This window comes from Aulonocara stuartgranti, assembly GCF_965226115.1.
Source record: "Aulonocara stuartgranti genome assembly, chromosome: 22".
In the NCBI taxonomy this organism is placed as follows: domain Eukaryota; kingdom Metazoa; phylum Chordata; class Actinopteri; order Cichliformes; family Cichlidae; genus Aulonocara; species Aulonocara stuartgranti.
The window spans coordinates 37,274,955-37,280,914 of record NC_138957.1 but is presented as its reverse complement, the minus strand read 5'-3'; positions in this window follow the sequence as shown (position 1 = coordinate 37,280,914).

Below are 5,960 nucleotides of genomic sequence, written 5' to 3'. Positions count from 1 at the left end.
TGATAACGACTGTGTTTAGTCTGTTCTTCCCATTCCCTACAAGGCCACCTGGGTTGGCTGGAAGACTGTTTACTTAGCCTGGCAGGGCGAAGGACACTGTCTCAGCTGAACTATGGACACGCACACACATACATATACTGATACTGATAAGCACTCACTGACGCATCACCCTCCCTACCCCGGATCCAACGCCACCTCCAACGCTCCCCTCTGATGTGGACATCGGGTCAGCTGGAGGCGCAGTCGAAGATTGCAGCGGTCCCAGATCAGATGTGCACACTGGAACTCTTCCCCATGTTGCTGTCTGTGTTTATTGTGCTATGGTGTGTTGATATCTGTGCATTCCTGTATTATCCTTCTGTGTTACACATTTCAATGTTTTTTCCTCGCTACCTGGCCTGACCTGTCTCCCCAGTGTGATGTTTGTGTATTTTATGTACGGTCGGCAAGGTCTGTCATCTCGGTTGTGGGCAAAAGACCTGCAACTGACAAATAAAGGTTATCTCATCTCATCTCAATGAATGGCACACTGACATTTGCACATGACATCACTTGGACATGAGCAGATTGTGTGGTTGATAATCACACAGACTGATGTCTGCACAAAATTACACAAGAAATGCACCCATTTTGCATTTGCCTTTATCAACACACTGCACTGTTTTACCTGCAGCTGCGCTCCCTTTACTTTCTACTAGCACCTCCTCTATTGCATGACCCTACAGTGACACTTCCTGGACATTCAAATGATAAATTAGAAGGGATGGTAAGCCACGTTTCTGTATTTATTGTGTATAAAAACAAAAAACACAAAAACAAAAAATAACTTTCCTGCTTATTCAATGTAATACTCCATAATCTGAGGACAAAACAGTAAGGAAGTTTGTATTTAGTGGATAATTCTTTGTTGTAATAATGCTTCTTCACAATAAAACTTATTTCACCTTAACCTCCTAAGACCCGAACTCTTCCACAGCAGCATTTTTAATTTCTCTTTGCTATTGCATATTGGGGCCCAATGAATGTAAAAACAAAGAATTACCAGATTTTTTTAAAACCTTATTTTTGTTTTTATGAAAAATGAGAGCCACATATGAGGACATTTGTTTAAAATTTTGATAGAACAGTAGCAGCATAATGTCCTTGTCAGTGGACATCAGGCCCTTGTAGAGCAAAATTGAGTATTTTAGTCTAAATAACCCAAAATGTGATGTCCACATACAGTAACATTCCAACTTCCCCCTTAGTGTGTTTGTTGGGCAGCTTAGATAATGTCACTTCAGAAAAGAATATCGCCCATATGGTTTTCACTGCCCTATGCATAGCCAAGAAAACTGTCCTCATGAACTGGAAAAATAAAAATAATCTTAATTCTAACCAATATAGAAATTATCTATTAGATTACATTAGTCTTGATACAGCCTCTGCCACCACATCAGATCAATTGCTCTGGGCTCCTTTGATCAGCTCCATCACCTAGTGGGGGTGGGGGGGTCATAGTTTGGTCCCACCTTTGCTGTTGTGATTGGTGTGGAGGTAGGGACAGGATTGGGGCGTCAGGGGATTACCCAGGAGCATCTTCCTTGGGGGGCTCAACCCAGTCATGGCCTATTAAGGGCTCTGTTGGCTCTTAGGTGACGGTTGTGTGCAGCGGGGCTAGGGGAGGGTCTGTGCTGACGGACGTGGGTTACTGACCTGGTAGCCTGGCTGCCCCAGGGTGGGTCCAGGATGGGCGTGGGGTTCTGGGGGTGCTCTGTCTCCAGGCTGGGGCCCTGGCCGGGCCTCGGGGGCTTGGGTCCTGGTTGGTGTGTTGCCGGGTTGTGGGCGGGTGGGTGTATGGGGGCTCAGCCCTGGTGCAGGGTGCCGCCGGTGCATCGAGCCACCTGAGGGGCTCTTCAACTTCAAACCAGGTTTGTACACACAGTAGCTGGTATTTTGGCCCATTCCTCCATGCAGATCTTCTCGAGAGCAGTGATGTTTTGGGGCTGTCGCCGAGCAACACGGACTTTCAACTCCCGCCACAGATTTTCTATGGGGTTGAGGTCTGGAGACTGGCTAGGCCACTCCAGGACTTTCAAATGCTTCTTACGGAGCCACTCCTTTGTTGCCCGGGCGGTGTGTTTTGGATCATTGTCATGTTGGAAGACCCAGCCTCATTTCATCTTCAAAGTTCTCACTGATGGAAGGAGGTTTTGGCTCAAAATCTCACGATACATGGCCCCATTCATTCTGTCCTTAACACGGATCAGTCGTCCTGTCCCCTTGGCAGAAAAACAGCCCCATAGCATGATGTTTCCACCCCCATGCTTCACAGTAGGTATGGTGTTCTTGGGATGCAACTCAGTATTCTTCTTCCTCCAAACACGACGAGTTGAGTTTATACCAAAAAGTTCTACTTTGGTTTCATCTGACCACATGACATTCTCCCAATCCTCTGCTGTATCATCCATGTGCTCTCTGGCAAACTTCAGACGGGCCTGGACATGCACTGGCTTCAGCAGCGGAACACGTCTGGCACTGCGGGATTTGATTCCCTGCCGTTGTAGTGTGTTACTGATGGTGACCTTCGTTACTTTGGTCCCAGCTCTCTGCAGGTCATTCACCAGGTCCCCCCGTGTGGTTCTGGGATCTTTGCTCACCGTTCTCATGATCATTTTGACCCCACGGGATGAGATCTTGCGTGGAGCCCCAGATCGAGGGAGATTATCAGTGGTCTTGTATGTCTTCCATTTTCTGATGATTGCTCCCACAGTTGATTTTTTCACACCAAGCTGCTTGCCTATTGTAGATTCACTCTTCCCAGTCTGGTGCAGGTCTACAATACTTTTCCTGGTGTCCTTCGAAAGCTCTTTGGTCTTGGCCATGGCGGAGTTTGGAGTCTGACTGTTTGAGGCTGTGGACAGGTGTCTTTTATACAGATGATGAGTTCAAACAGGTGCCATTCATACAGGTAATGAGTGGGGGACAGAAAAGCTTCTTACAGAAGACGTTACAGGTCTGTGAGAGCCAGAGATTTTCCTTGTTTGAGGTGACCAAATACTTATTTTCCACCCTGATTTACCAATAAATTCTTTACAAATCCTACCATGTGGATTCATGGATTTTTTTTTTCACATTCTGTCTCTCACAGTTGAAGTGTACCTCTGGTGCAAATTACTGACCTCTGTCATCATTTTAAGTGGGGGAACTTGCACAATCGGTGTATGCTACACGCCATACAAGCAGGGCTACAAAGCTGTCTCACACCCGGCTTTTGGGAAGTCTGACCACAACGCCATCTTCCTCATTCCCCAGTATAAACAAAGCATACAGAGGGAAGACGTGACCACGAAGGAAGTAAAACGGTGGACTGCCCAATCAGAAGCTACGCTACAGGACGCACTCAACAACGTTGACTGGGACATGTTCAGAGCATGCGCAGTCGACATCAACGAGTTTACGGAAGTAGCAGTATGCTTCGTCAATATGCTAGCGGAGGAGATTATCCCCACTGCGAGAGTCACCACATTCCCAAACCAGAAACCGTGGATGGACAGATCGATCCGCACTGCAGTAAACGCCAGGACCGCCTCCTACAACGCGGGTCTCGCCACTGGCGATATGAGCGCCTACAAAGCGGCCTCATACGGCGTGCGGCGCGCGGTGAGAGATGCCAAACGCAGGTACCGGGAACGTGTGGAGTCCCGCTTCCACCAGGGCGACACACGGAGTATGTGGCACGGACTACGCACCATTACGGACTACAAAGCCAGGGACACTGCGCCGATCAACGCCGACTCTGCATTCACCAACGAGCTGAATCGGTTCTACGCCCGTTTCAAGGTTAGCCAGGCGGCTAATGCTATCTACCGCCTGACTACCGAGGACAGTGACGTCATCAGCGAGAGACCGGTGACCAGCATCGCGGAGCATGACGTCCGAGCGGCACTGAGGAGAGTGAACACAAGGAAAGCGGCGGGGCCAGACGGCATCTGCTGCGCTGCTGTGCTGACCAGCTAGCAGGTGTGTTCACTTACATCTTCAACGAGTCCCTGGTGAAGTCTGTGGTCCCCACATGCTTCAAAAGATCCACCATCATCCCTGTGCCCAAGCACAGCAAACCCTCATCCCTGAACGATTACCGGCCAGTTGCACTGACCTCGGTAGTAATGAAGGTGTTTGAGAGGCTGCTGAAGAACATCATCTCCTCCTCCATCCCAGACACCACAGATCCGCTGCAGTTCGCCTACAGATCCAACAGATCCACAGAGGATGCCATCGCCCACGTCCTACACACCACTCTCAGCCACGTGGACAAGAAACAGGGTAACTATGTGCGAATGCTGTTTGTTGATTACAGTTCAGCGTTTAACACAATAGTGCCCTGCAGACTGTTCACAAAGCTGAGGGATCTGGGACTTAACAGCCGTCTGTGTGCATGGGTGTTGGACTTCCTCACTGGCAGAACTCAGGTGGTGAGGGTGGGCAGGTGCTTCTCCAACAGCATCACCATCAACACAGGAGCACCTCAGGGATGTGTCCTCTCGCCACTGCTCTACTCCCTCTACACTTCAGACTGTGTGGCCACCCATGGCTCCAACACCATTGTGAAGTTTGCTGACGACACAGTGGTGTTGGGTGCCATCTCCAACAACGATGAGACGGCCTACATGGATGAAGTGAAGAATCTGGCATCGTGGTGCCAGGACAACCACCTCCAGCTGAACGTCAGCAAGACCAAGGAGCTGGTGGTCGATTTCAGAAGGGGTCAGCACAGAGACTACAAGCCCATTATCATCAATGGAGCTCCAGTGGAGAGGGTGCAGTCCTTCAAGTATCTTGGTGTCCACATCTCCTCAGACCTGACATGGGCTGCCCACATTCAGGTCCAGAATGTGGGCAGCCCAGGACTCTTCCAGACACTAAACCAAGGCACAATGTACATTTCAATTCCTTTAATTTTAAATATGTTTATATTGTCTATCCTGTATAATAGTCAGATGTCTATTCATATTAATGTACAGAAACTGGTGTTGGCCAGAGGGGCCGATGGCGCGATATGGCAGCCTCGCTTCTGTCAGTCTGCCCCAGGGCAGCTGTGGCTACACCTGTAGCTGCCTCCACCAGTGTGTGAATGCGAGAGTGAATGAATAGTGGTATTGTAAAGCGCTTTGGGTGCCTTGAAAAGCGCTATATAAATCCAATCCATTATTATTATTATATATATATATATATATAATGTTCTTCCTCTACACCCCCCCCCCCCCCCCCCCCAATTTTTGCACATGTCGAGGAGCGTGTCAGGCTACATTTCACTGTGTGTTATACTTGTATAACTATGCATGTGACAAATAAAGAACCTTGAACCTTGAACCTTGACTAAATACTTTTTTGCCCCACTGTACATTTCAGACACTTCGATAAGTCTTCACATATCTCGCGCCAAAACTTCTGAACTGGTGGACAGAACCAAAGAGCGTGGATATGATTGTCCGGTGAATTGGTTTGGCAGTGTGAGCAGTTGTTGGTAGACGTAAAGCCCATCTTGAACATCCGATGACCTGTATAGTGCACTCTATGTAGTATTTTGTATTGAATTAATTGAAGACTGGGATTTCTAACTAGATGAAAGGTTTTTAAGCAAATCTGAGACCAGAAGTTTAGGTCTAAGTTAACTGATAAATCCGCTTCCCATTTTGCAATAGGAAGTGATATTGATTCATCTGTTTTAGAAAGCATTCTGTATATTTTGGATAGTAATTTGGGGGGTTTAAAAGTAAGAAATTGAACCACACTTGGTGGTGTTTGTAGTTCAACTTGACCCGGTTTAAATTTCTTTTTTACTATGGATTTAATTTGTTGATATTCTAAAAATCTTTTCTTGTTGATCCCATATTGTGTAACTAGTCCGTCAAATGAGATAAATTCTGTTCTTTCTAATACATGTTCTAAGTATTTGATTCATTTACAACTCCGACTCA